Source organism: Strongylocentrotus purpuratus, unplaced genomic scaffold (genome assembly GCF_000002235.5).
Source record: "Strongylocentrotus purpuratus isolate Spur 01 unplaced genomic scaffold, Spur_5.0 spur5_scaffold_6, whole genome shotgun sequence".
Lineage (NCBI taxonomy): Eukaryota > Metazoa > Echinodermata > Echinoidea > Camarodonta > Strongylocentrotidae > Strongylocentrotus > Strongylocentrotus purpuratus.
Window position 1 is genome coordinate 12,711,515 of NW_022145612.1, and position 14,123 is coordinate 12,725,637.

Consider the following 14,123-nt stretch of genomic DNA (forward strand, 5'->3'; position numbering starts at 1 on the left):
ACAGTTGATACATTAAAAGTTAGAACATTTAATTAAAGAAATGTATCATTGTATCTTTTTACTAGTAACTTTTGCCAACATTGTGCATTACCTATTAGTGTTGATAATATCATGCTCATTGCTGCTCCAAATCTTTATATATTAGTACTTGCCAGTTTTAGGACAAATTTATCAAGTGGGAAAGATGCAAATATAGAAGTTGTGATATGAAAGTGATCGGTTTTTAACAAGCTAAAATTGGTAAGTATGTATGTGTTTATGAATAGTCAAAACAGCAGCAGTTCAAATTGAATTTAAGTGTTTTACAATATAAAGCTTTCATAATAAGGAATACAATTTTATGTTTTATTTTGTAAATATTTTATTATTCCTTGTGATTGATGATTTTGTCACCTTTTTTAAGTTGAAGTATTTGATATGTACATATTTTGTTTGGTACTTTTTTTCTGATTTAGATGACGCACTGCTTGTAAGAAAAATGACAGTTATTCAGTTTCATATAATTTAGCATGAAGCTGACACTAGCTTGACAAAATTTAGATTCTTGAGATATTTTGATAGGGCAATCCTTTGAAATCATACAGGAATCTGTGTTCGCACGTATCTTAAATACGGAGCAACTGAATGTACTTTCATAGGATATGAATAGAGACGCACGCTTCACCTCCGAGCTTAGTTGAGCAGTTTTAGTTTGGCAATATTAAGCCTGTCACATTACACGATTTTACTATGATCCCATTTTGGAGGAATTGGGATAGCGTTTTATTATAACATTCAAACATGTAAAATATTATTGACCAAGGATCTAAATAGTCATACAATTAATAAAATCTAAATTTCAAGAGATTTAATGTTTTATTGTAGAAGGAAAAGCTAGATCGGCCCAGAATTGTAGTGACGTCAGACCAATTGTGTGATTGTCTATGATTTTAAACCGATTTGGCTTTGATTATGACAAGAAGGCTTAAATGCACTACAATTCTGGTTAGTATTGTCATCATCAATCCAGAACCTAGATCTGGAGAATTACATTTGTTTATATTTCCATATCTAATTGCCATTTCTTTGAAAATTGTATGGCTGGAGGATCATTTGTGTGCGCTAGGCATTAGAGATAAAAGGACAGTTATAGGCTGCTTTGATACTGTGTGGATGTAGATCATGCCAGGTTTAAATATCAGGTATTAAATTATTCAACCCCAATATCTGAGCTTAATTTTTAGGTTCCAATAGACTAAGGTCTAATCAATTCCAATTGATATTTAAAAAAAAATCATTTGTCTTGACATAATGTTGAATTATGCACAATTTAAATTATCTAAATGATAAGAAAACAACAGGTAACATAATTATTCATTCCAAAGGATAATTTACGTGAGTGATATGTGAAAATAACATTAAATAGTGCCATATGTAGAAAAAGAAATTATGAAGAAAAATATACTTAGCCATTTAAATTGATAATAATTATTTTCTCACAAACGTACGATAACAGGTACAGGCAGAATGCTAATATTGTGAAGGGGGCAATTAAAAAAAAGGTTTACACTATAAATGTACAGCTTATTGAGGTATTGGTTTACAAATTTAATGTATGATAGAAAAGTAAAAGCTGAAGAAGAAATAAGAGTCTATAACAATATTGTAATAGAAAATGCTTTTGTACATTGTGTAACTTCAATATTTCTTAGAAATTTATAAGGTGCAATATTTTTTAAAAGCAAAAGATATTTCAAAAATTAATTGGGGCTTTTTTTTTAGAACTTTTAAATAGTTTCATGACTGGGAAAGATTTTGGTTAAGGTAATCTCATTTATCATGGTGATGTATGAAATGTATTTTCAGTTGCTATAAATGAATCTGGGAAAGAGCCAGTGAGATTTTTCAATGATGAATTAATTGCCATATATTATCCAGTACTGAATTTCATCATTCTATGCCTACAAAATTTTCTTTTAAGCTTTTACCAAAGTAGAGTTAGACTACAGAAGACAAATATGGTACATATTTATGACAACAATGAACAAGGGTATTGCATTGTAATCATTTCTAAGAATAGCTTTTAACAAAGACATTCGTAATTTGAAGTCAGCTTTTGTTTGGATTTGCAGGGCCGTAGCCAGAGTTTGATGAATGTGGGGGGGGGGGGCACTTACATGTAATTGATCGACGTCCTGGGAGGGGCCTAAAAAAAATTCAACCGATCTTGGAAAAAAAAAAAAAAATTTTTTTTGGGGGGGGGGCACGTGCCCCCCATGGCTATGTGCCTGTGGATCGGTAGTACTAATCATTGCTATGATAGTGATCATTTATTTTGTCTCCCTGTATAAAGGGGTACTATATATATGTTGCCATCATTAATTGTTGTATTTTAGTATTCATGTCTATAATCAATGTGAAAAAATACATATCGTTCCATATGAAGGGCAAGATAAAGGAGTAACATGTACAATTCAAACCATGGATTAAAAACAAAGAAATAAAGTGAGGAATGTGTGATTGTTGTCACACTTTTTTGCTTCTTGAAACAGAAATCAAATTAAAGGCAGCAACAATACTTTATAGTTAGTATAATCAGGGGGCCGATCCAGCTGGCGTCAAGAGAGAGGGGGGCGGGGCAATTGGTGAGAAAATATTCAGCAGTGACTAAGCCAGCCGTGGATTAAGCAGGGAGGGGGGGGTCCAATTTGTGACGAAATATTTAGCAGTAAATCATCCAGCCAGTCAATAGGCGGGTCAATCAGCAGGAGGGGGGGGGGTAGGAGCCCGCTTTAAATTTGCTTTTAAAAAGGGAAAATTAACATTTACCATCTTATTCTTTTACCAGTTTTTTTACTAAGGCCCTGACCTCCCCCCCCCCCCTAATGGATCTGCGCCTGAGTTTAATCCAATAGAAATCATAATATGTCATTGTTAAGTTTGCCTATTTCAGTAGATAAGGGACAAGGATATTGAAATTGCCTTACGTCTTTGTGATTGCGTTCCTTCCAATAGATGATGTAATTATTTTAAGAACCTATAATAAAATATAATGACAAAATAGTTGAAGTGTATTCGAAGTCAAAAGATCTAGATCTGACAATCCTTTTCTCAACTTAAACACAAATAGCGCCCGCTCTGTGATGATATTGATGGATAGAGATCGAAGGACTGAGCTCTTGCATTGCCAATCTCAGAATGTTCTTGTGAGCACAATGTCAAGCTACCGAGATTCAGGTGTAGCGCCATCTACCGTCTGTTACATTATATTCAGCCGTTTTGGTCAATGACCGAGTTTTTTTTCTCGTAAAAATGAGATAACGATCAAGGAATTCCATTAAATGTTCCGGTGTTGAAAAATCATTATTTTAAAAATGCATTTGAACTGGAAATTTTGGGTGTTTTATAAATAGAGGAAGTAAAATGTGCACATTTTACTGCAAAAAACATTGTTGTGGGTTCGTTAGTTTACCCAATTACTATAGATTACGGCGTTGCTCTAACCGTTTTGTCTTCTCTCTCTCTCTCTCTCTCTCTCCCCCCTCTCTCTCTCCCCTCTCTCTCCCTCTCTCTCCCTCTCTCTCTCTCTCCCCCTCTCTCACACACTTCCTCTCTCTATGTCTCTCTCTCTCTCTCACACACACACTTTCTCTCTCTCTGTTTTCTCTCCATCTCTTGCAATATTGAATTAAGATTGTATGTGCGGTGGGAATGCATTGGATCAATAAAATGCGGCAGCCTAAAGTTAGGTACTTGTGTAATTAGCTGTAACGGTTGAGAGAATATCATGTACAGGGATTGATTTTAGCATAATAAATTGTCTTTTGGATGACAACATTAAATGTTCGTGTAGACGTACAAACAAACCCCTCTGAAGTGTTGGGGAGGGGGGGGGGGGCAAAATTTCACTTAAATTGTATCTTAATGTTAAAGAGGATGTCATTTAAGACACACTTCTGCACAGATCCCCCCAAACAAAACACACAAAACAACAACAACAACAACAACAACAACAACAACAACAATGTGCTTGAAGACAAATACATGTAATAATAAAAGAATGCATAATTGGGGTTTTCTGTTATATGCAGAAACCGGCTAAATTTTGAGACAAATTTGTTTCTGAAAATCCTTGCAAAATGCGTCTTGAATGAAATCCTCTTTCACATTATGATATAATGCCATCAATTTTTTGGGGGGCTCCCAACACTTTAGAGGGGCTATAAGATCAATGTAGTCAGTCACATCTTAGTGGGGATATGAACCAATTGGTATCCGTGTTTTAACGACTGAGAGCTGAATCTATAAACTCGATCCTGATTCGCTAATGCTTCGAGAGTTATGGATGTGATCGCTATTGAGAGAGAGAGAGAGTAACCAGATGGAAAGATGGAAGATGGAAGAGTGATTAAAGGAGAAGAATGGGGTTGGTCGGGTGTAAGTGTGTGCTATTTCCCCTTTGATAACACCCTCACATTCTCTACAACGCAACCATGCGCGAAAACATCCCTTCAGAAAGTAGGCTTTGTCTTCAGAAGAAAAAATAACAAGTAGAAGAAAAAGAAAAAAAGAAAGAAGACGAAGAAGAAGATGAAGAAGAAGGGACTAGTTAGAGATCAGTATCTTACCAAAGACATTGGCGCATCGACTTGGTTTAAAACCCGAGACCTTTCAGTACCAAGACCACTGCTCTACCACTGAGCCATTACGCCCGAACACTAAATGGCGTGATGCTGCGTGTAAAAGCTCTAAGTATATCTCTGCCTAATACATATGGGACCTGATTGACGGGTTCCAAAGTAGAAATACAGTGTGTAGAAATGATGATTGAACAGGGGAAATATCTCGTACAGGTTTCCGCAAAGATAAACAAAAAAATGCTTTTAGCTGAAAAACACGTCACTTCTGATATGATCTTTGAGTGATAATTCATCAACCTAAAATGCATACCATTAGGAAGACAAAAGATGATTGTAAAAGAATAAACAAGTACGAGGTGTATGTTGCATGAGTTAATTGATGTTCTATGGGATGCTTTTAGTAGATGACGAAGATCGCTAGTCCCTTAATTTTATAATCAACATTGGCAGAAAGTCCTTTCATCTCACAGACAGAATATCGACTATTTCGTGTACGGAAATAAGTAGCTTCACAGAGCCGACTAAAATGGGTTTTTGGCATCAACCGCCCCCCCCCCTACCTTGGTTTAACAATCCTGAATTTTCCTTTTATGTGAAGGGAGTTCACGTCAGGATGCGACACACCTTCCACATTCACCCCTTCTAAGACAGTTCAATAAATGTTTATAAGAAGTTTTCATAAAGGAACACCCCTTCTAAGACAGTTCAATTAATGTTTATAAGAAGTTTCCTTGAAGAAACATTGTTATCGTTATTTATACCGGTTTGCTTAGTTTATATGAATGCATTCATTATGTGACCCTGAATAATGGTATGTACTGTCTTCTAAAAATCCAACCCTATCAGCAAACTACTATAAAAGAAAGCAGACCGGTAAGAGTTTGAACGAAATCGGACAACAAGTAAGAAAATTATGAATTTTTGTTAGTTGTATTCACTGAACGTATGGGCGCTTCAAATTGGTTGATTCGGAAATGTCATTATGACGAAGTGCCGGACAACCTAAAATGTCAAGTTTTCAGTCAAAATCTATGACTCGGGAGTATCTTTTCTTTTTAGAGAACAATTAATAATATACTATTCACAACATATTTTTTGAGTAGTACCCCAAGGGAGAAGGAGCCGAAAAGAAAAACAGAATAGTATTTTTGTGCACGACAAACGGGAGAGATATACGCGACTACGTCACAATCCAGTAACCAAATTGCCAAGTTGAGATTTGAGTAGCTTTCGTGATCTCATATTTCAAACACTCATAACAGTACTTTCATATTATTTTCCTGATTTATTTCAATTTTTCTGTTTTAACTTATTTTGTCTGCTTTAATTCATACAAAATAAATTATTACAAAGGTTGACTTGCCCTTTAAGTTAAAACTACATTAGAAGCGGATAATGACTCGAAGCGAGGGAAATGCGGGGATCGAAATTTCTGAAATGTTTACGAGTCATTGTAATATACTGGAACGAAAGACCGGATTTCACTCATCGTAATTGTCTCTACAATTACGCATGCCTCGGATCACTCTCTTCCCCGTTATGAAGGTGAATACGGAAACTGAATAGATTTGTTTGTCTTCCTACCACTCGCCTGGAAATAGTGGTTTAAAGAGAAATCTCTATATTTTAAAAAATTAAATTAAATATTGTGTGAAGGGGGAAGGGGGAGGACTGAAGCAATTTTAACGCGTTGTACACTTAATTGAGGGTATGTTTTCTTTAAATTCATTTATGTTAATTGCGCAGATTTTGTTTCCTTCTTTAAATGAGGTTTTAATTGCAACAATTTTTTTTTTTCCTCATATAGGTTGTATGTAGACCAAATATCATTTACTTTTATGAAATAGAAACCTGTATTCCGTGGTATCACATGATTTTCGTCATTGAAGAGGAACTGAGGAGGGAAGGGGGAGGGTGATCTTGCTAGCTAAATGAAATTCAACAGAACATTGCCATCGGGTGGGAGTGGAGTTGTGGAAGAGGGGAAATCAACACAATCGCAAAGAATTTCGAAAAATGTACTCAAGGGCAATTTCAATACCTTATGGTATAGCCCATAAAAATCATGCTTGGATTACGCAACATTTCATTCTAATCCATCCCTTTCTCTTTGGTTTGAGTGAGGGCACGTACCCCTGACCCTGCAGCTTTGCCATTACATGTACGACATACCAACAACAAATTCAGAAAAACACAAATATATAATCTATTTTATTATTTTGTTAAGAGGATCAAAAGGGTTCAACCTGTCTATATACGCACGCAGACGTTTTCCTGTTACGTTTATAAAGGCGCCATCTATACATTTCAAGAACGCCCTTGACAACATATCGCGATATTGATTCTCTGGGGATATTATACGGATGAATATATATCTTTTTTTGCTTTTCATCCATAAGAAGTATCTTATCGTGAGAAAAATCCAGAAAGAATGGCTCTGACGTCATATTTGGAGATGAGGGAAACCTCCCTTTCTTTGTCATTGTTTGTTAAGAACAGATGAAGAAAAAAAAAAAACTTACTGCTGCAAAGAAATTAATTATATTATAGTATCATACCGTCTGCTGAGAGCAAGAAGGTGTCAACTCATTTTGTGTCACAAGGAGTTAATGCCCTTCTGGCTCCAAACAGATGATTGTGTTCGTTTTGATTTCCGCGCAGTTTATGTAAGAGATATTGTGACTCGAGCCAAGCTGTATTGTAAGTTACCGTTGTTAACAAAAAGCTTTAAGTCTTGTTATCATCTATAACGATTAGAGCATTGGTTTCTTTAATTAAGAGTTAAAAAGTAAATGAGAGGTGGGGGGGGGGGGGGAGGGTGTCAATCAACTATTTTTTTTTCATTCTCCTTAAATGTATGAAAATGTTATGTTCCTATCAAGACAAGAACTGCAAATAATGCCATGCAAAACTAGTATGATTTAAAAAAATACCTAGCAATGGACTTGACGTTTGTAACCGACCCCCAAAATATCACCAAAATATTTTATTCATTGGCCATTCATCGTACAAAATCCTGTACAGTTACTTTTATAAAATCAAATTCAAGCAAAAGAAAATTAATAAACAGAAGTGTCATAACTATGAAGAGTTGAAAGAGGCAGGAATTGCCATAAATTAAACTTTATAAAGTCATGGGGGAATATTCCTGAGCTGATCGCGTGCCATTGACCATGTTAATAGTGTTGTTTGTTTGTTTGTATTTAGGGCCATCTAAACGAGGAAGGGGATACATCGGCTCCCCCCCCAAAAAAAAAAAAAATAAATAAATAAATAAATAAATAAATAAAAATAAATAAATAAATAAATAAATAAATAAATAAATAAAATATGAAAAAAATGCACCACTATAGGGTGAATTATTGATATAATATGTGCAGATTTCAAAACAGTAATTTGTTTTGAAGTACATTTATGATGCAGGCAGATGAATTGAATTCGATTTTCTTTGTTATCATTTTAGAATTAAGCTCATTTCCGGTAGATGGGTATAGTTCTTTCAGATTCCACATTTTTCACAATTTGATAAGACTAGATTTACAAGCACCTTTCGTACGATGCAGATGAATATTCCCTTTTTGCAGTGACATGCTTAATGCATGATATATTACCCATCTTGTCTCTAAAACACACGAAGGCGTAATTGATACGATATAGGTCTTAGCCTTTTAGATGAACCACCCACTGTATTAATACCGTTTATGGATGTCGCGTTTAGAGAAGGGATCAGCGTGCATGGAAGCCCCTTTCAATGTGGATCCATACAATACTTTGCGCGACACTCACTTGATTTTATATGCGTTGTTGCTATGGCAACAGCTTCGAAATGGAGAAATAATAAGTTGCCGCTGACTATGGACGCTAACAATTCATTGACGTATAGAATAGTTTAGTTTTCATCTCCGGTAATGATTTATATAGCAACAGTTTTCGTCATCCCTTCATATCTATTAATCCTCCTCTTTAATTTTCTACACGAATCTTTCTATTGCTCTCTACTTTGTCAAAATCCATTCACTTTCTCTATCTCTCACTCTCTCTATCTCTCAATCTCTCCTTTTTTACCTTTCGCCTTCTTACTATTCTCTCCCCTCTCTGTATCTTCCCTTTATCATTATTATATCATTCCTTCTTTTATTCCATATTCAAAAGAAAGTTCATGGCAGACCTGGCCGAAAAAGAGCTATTTGTGCTCATATACGTACGTGATGACTGCGATACACACTCGCATTTCCGGACTTAAATGGTCAATAAAAGCTCACGCAGAACAATAAAAAGGTTTTCTTATTGGGTGCGCTCTTAAAATGTTCGCTTTATAGCACTTAAAAGGTCTCAGGTAACACTCGGCTTGGGGTTACTCTAATCCGAAATATATCAAATCTAGTTCAGGGCGCTGAAACATCTTCACGGAGAATGCGCTAAAAGAAACGATTAATAATAGCAGATCAGTTTGGGCATGAAGTCCCCCGAATAAAAACACGTACATTATAGAATATTTATAAACAAACGTATCTTGTAGCCTTTTGAGGGAGGAAAAGGAGAGTGTCGTTGGAAGTTTCGTAGATGAAAAGATTGATGGGGGTAGCTTGGAATAATGAAGTGAACTGCAAAGGGTACGTGTCATTTTTACAAGCAGCTACTACTTTGCAATCCGATTCGGCATGCAATAGAGAGTCTGTACTATATGCGGTAGTCGATAAAACGATGGAAGATGCAAGAATAACGCACAATCCACTGATTTTACAAAGTTTTGAAAGGAGGGGAAGGGGTTAGATAGAGGAGAAAATAGGACCTTTGTGAAAACAATTAACATCTTAGAAAAAGATGACAAAATGATTATCTTTTGAAATAAACCTCCTAAATCATGAAGAGAATGAGAGAGAGTGAGACAGAGAGAGAGACAGAGAGAGAGAGAGAGAGAGAGGGAGAGAATGAGAGATAGAGTGGGGAGAGGGGAATTGGAGAGAGAGAGAAAAAAAAACAATGGAAAGAGGGTAAGAAAGAAAGAGAGAGAGAGAGAGAGAGAGAGAGAGGAGAGAGAGAGAGAGGGGTGGTAAAAAGACAGATGAGGTGAGAGATGGGGAAACTGAAATGAATGGAAATAGAGGGGAAAGAGAGAGAGAGAAAGAAAACAAAATCTATATAGAGAGAGAAATAATCTTGTATGAAGGGGGAAGAGAACGTGAATGAAGTTGCTTCCAGATGTTAACTCTGAACTTAACGCCCACACATCAGAAATAAAAGTGTGCTGCGACCAATAACTTCTTACTGAAGAAAACAAATACATGCTTGGAGCAGAAACCCACGTTCAAGACATCAAGACAGTCTGCACCTTGCAGTGCCCTTTGGATTGACTGATGGATAATGACAACCGATAAAGTCACTCAATTATTGACGGGGAGTTTGATATTTGATCTTTCCCGGGCGCTCCAACTCCTGAGAAGACATTGGTTTCACTTATTACTGAAAGAAACCAGCGTGGAGCCCGGGGGGGGGGGGGGGGGGGGGGGGGGGGGGGGGGGGGGGGGGGGGGGGGGGGGGTACTCACATATTATGACATACGGGGGTGTGGCGCTATAATGGGTCACTTTTTCACAAAAAGTCCCTAAACATGGGTCCCACTTTTAACAAAATACCATTCAAAATGCGACACCCGAAAATTGCGAGAGAAAAATGACCCAAAATGACCCAAAATGACCCCTGACAATGGGTAGGGGTTTTGAGACTTGAGCGGCACCCCCCCGTCCAAACAAAATCTGAGCCCAAAAAAAAATGATGAAAAAGCAAATATATAATAATTGTATTAGCGACAACCTTAAATGCTTGTTAACATTTTTCGAAAATGTCCTTGGGCTAATCTTCTTCACCTACAAATTCATACACGTTCCTTTACACGTTCATTTTAATGATGACAATAGACCTTATCCTAATAGAACTACTGCTTTCATTAGCAATTTATTTCATCAATTTTTTAATTGTTTTTCTAATAAAAGTCATTTTGTATCCGCATCGTCATCTAATAAATTGCTTCCATAACAACATCGCTGCCTTGCTCTGAATTAATATTAATCCCCTTTTGATTGGAGATTGATATAGCTCTAAAACCATTAACCCCCGTCTTTCAAACTCAAGTAAATAAATATCTTTCTCTCCTAAAAGATCATTCTATAAAATGTAGAAATATTGAATATTGACGAAAAAAAGAGTATATAGATTTGAAGAGAGAGTGGAGAGAGAGAAAGAGAGAGAGAGAGAGAGAGAGAGAGAGAGATTGATAAGGGGAGAGAGAAAATGTAAAGAGAGAGAAAGAGAGAGGGAGAGAGAGAGAGAAACACACACACACGCACACACAGATAGAGGTTGATAGGGGGAGGGAGGAAATATAAAGAGAGAGAGAGAGAGAGAGAGAGAGGGGGGGGGGAGATACAGAAAAGCTAGTAAGTATATTATTATGGAAGGTTTTTTACTTAAAGTAAATCTTTTCTTAATAAGATATTATTTGTCGTATTACTACTCCTACGTGCTGAAGACCAACTTTCCACGCTCTGACTCATTTGAATATAGATTGATAAGAAATATATATCTTCTCATCACTTTCATCTTGACAATATAATCACTGGAATTATTGGGAAAATACGGACACAAAAACATTCTTGTTTGTAGTCACGAAACCAAGCGCAGCAATCAAGTCTGAGTATTTTCGAAAGTATTCTTTGACCCCATCATCTATTTTGTGCTATGGCAGGACCATTTTAAATAAATGTCAAAAGCTATATGATTTACATTTTAGAATTTAGAAACTAGGAACTTGAGAGAGAGGCACGAAACAGTTGTAAAGTAACCAGTCCGTATTAAATGCTAATACAAATTATAATGGTCATATTATAAGCAGGTATATAAAATCATTTTATCTACAAACAAAATCCAGTTGTGCATGTATACTTTGCATGTTTACTTTGCATGTTTATTTTTCATATCATTCCCCCCTGTATCATATTTTTTCCTTCTCTCTCTCTCTCTCTCTCTCTCTCTCTGTCTGTCTGTCTGTCTCTCTCTCTCTCTCCCTCTCCCTCTCTCTTGATTTCTTCCTAGGAGGTATTGGCCTATATTAGGGGGTAAGATGAGGGGAGGAACTCAAAACTATCGAAGAATACATGTTTTTAAAATGGAATGACCTTTTCAATATTCATTGAAAGATCGATAGTATCAATACCCCTCTCCAGGTTTCGCTTGCATAATTATGCTTCATAATCACATGCCAATATTTCTTATCCTTTCGGCTTGGATAATGGTATGCCGCTTCTTTTCCTTAACCTAGATGATTTCCAGACTTTTTTGTTTTGTTTTGGTTTCTGTTGTATTTATACTTTCCTCAAAACGTTTTACTTATTTACGGTAAACAGTACTTGATTTAAGTTATTTACCGGCGAGGTTTTATAATAATTTTCTTCAGTTATAAATGTAAATGTAGAGCAAAGAAAATTTCAAATTCTATTCTTTCTATTGTTTCCTTTTTCTTGTTTTCGGGGGAAGGGAGGGGGGCATGGGTTCGAAATTTCGAACACAAGTACTGCTTCAGAAGATAATAAAGGTGATATATTTTTTTCCTCTATATAGGCCTAGTTCCAAATATATATGCATAGAAAATTTAAATCAAATGAAGATGTTCATAAAAGACAAGTAGTTTATTCTTTTCCAAAAATATGCTTTTGACCAGGATTAAACGAAGCTCAAGTTTCATTAGAATCGGCTGATAAACAAACCGAAATCTGGCCTCTCTAGGATTACAGTTTAATTGCCGGGAGTTGACGCCTGACCCGACATAGTTTGAGGGCAATTAATCTCAGATCGGAATATTGATGAGTCAAGCCGCAAAGATCAACCAGAATATGATATACTAAAACCATGGCTTTCCCGCCTAATTTGTGATATCGTGTGCGATGATTTCCGGTCGAGCCTTTTTCATTGTTCCTTTACTATTGCAGGAATAAAACGTTGTGGTCAGTTGCGTGCGGAAGAACGAATCGCGAATGGATTGATCCAATTCATTCAGGACAACGAATGGGGTATTAATTAACTCAATTTCATGAAAGAGTAAACCACTTTAGATTTCAGACCTTGATAGGGATTCCGAAGCTTGACCGGAGTTTAATTGTCCGTACCCATTTCACACTAAAACAATTAACCGTGTGCTGAGGTCTGAGCGAGGTCTGGGGGACGTTTCATGAAAAAAATTAGTCGCTGTTTTTAACCGACTAATATCATTTTCACCGGCAACTTTTGATAGTCCTGATAGTGGAGTACAATTTTGATATAATGTATACTCTTCATAATACCAAGGGCGGCGATTCTGGGGGGGGGGGGGGGGAGGGGGGACGGGGACACGTCCCCTTCTCCTCAATGTTTTTTTAGGGGGATATCGTCCCCCCCCCCCAGATATTTTGAAAAAGTGTAAAAAAAAGTTTATCAATTACTGACTAAAGACTACAACACACTTTTTGGCCCAGAAGGACCCACGAGTGCAGCGTTTAGACTAATAAAAATGCAAAAAATCTTTTCGCTCGGTCGCTACGCTCACTCGCATAATATCCTTCAAAATTCGTCCCCCCAGCCATGAAAAGAAATTGCCACCCCTGCTTAATACATACATTTTTATTAAGCATCCGCCCACTCCCCACCCCGGACTATCACGCAATCAAGCAGGCGTTTTAACTGTGATAACCCTTCTGCAGATTTCCAAAAGAATAATTATTGGTAGTGTGTTATAAATTACATTTTGTTTTAATGTCAAAATTTATATAATTATTATATTGTATACACGTTCAAAAAGTTCTTTATATTTTGTATAAATTTTGTATCGCTGAAATGTAATTTGATTTGTTTTGTTGCAGAAGAAAATAAATTCAATTCAATTTAATTCAAGAATATAGAAATAACGTCAGACAAACACAATAAATAGAAAAAGTCGGAGTTACAAACGCGTGCATTAGGGACCGTGCGATATGAATCAATTCCGCCTCAGTGCTTAGAATCCCCCCCCCCCCCCCGATAAAACAAATGAACAACTGCCTATACTTACTTGGATTAAGAGCTCTGCTTCCAATGAGGAGATATATCAAAATATCCCAGAGAATATCTAGATTTATCATCAGCCAGTTGAGAATGGCATACCATCCATCAACTAAACACCGTTTCTAATTTAGGATTGGAGGGGGTGGGGGGGAGTTGCTCTTCATTATGGAAATGCCAAGTCATGCTTATTTTAAATGAAGGAATAAACAAAGCATCGAAATGAATATACCATTCCTCTCATTCTCTATTTTTCTCTCTTTTTCTCTCTCGCTCTCTTTTACACACACAAGCACACACATAAGCGATAGAAAAACATAAACATATACAAACACACACACACACACGCACGCACGCACGCGAACGCACAAAACACACATACACATACGCGCGCGAACAGTTTCTTCTCCCCCTTTTTCTTTATTTCTCTATCTC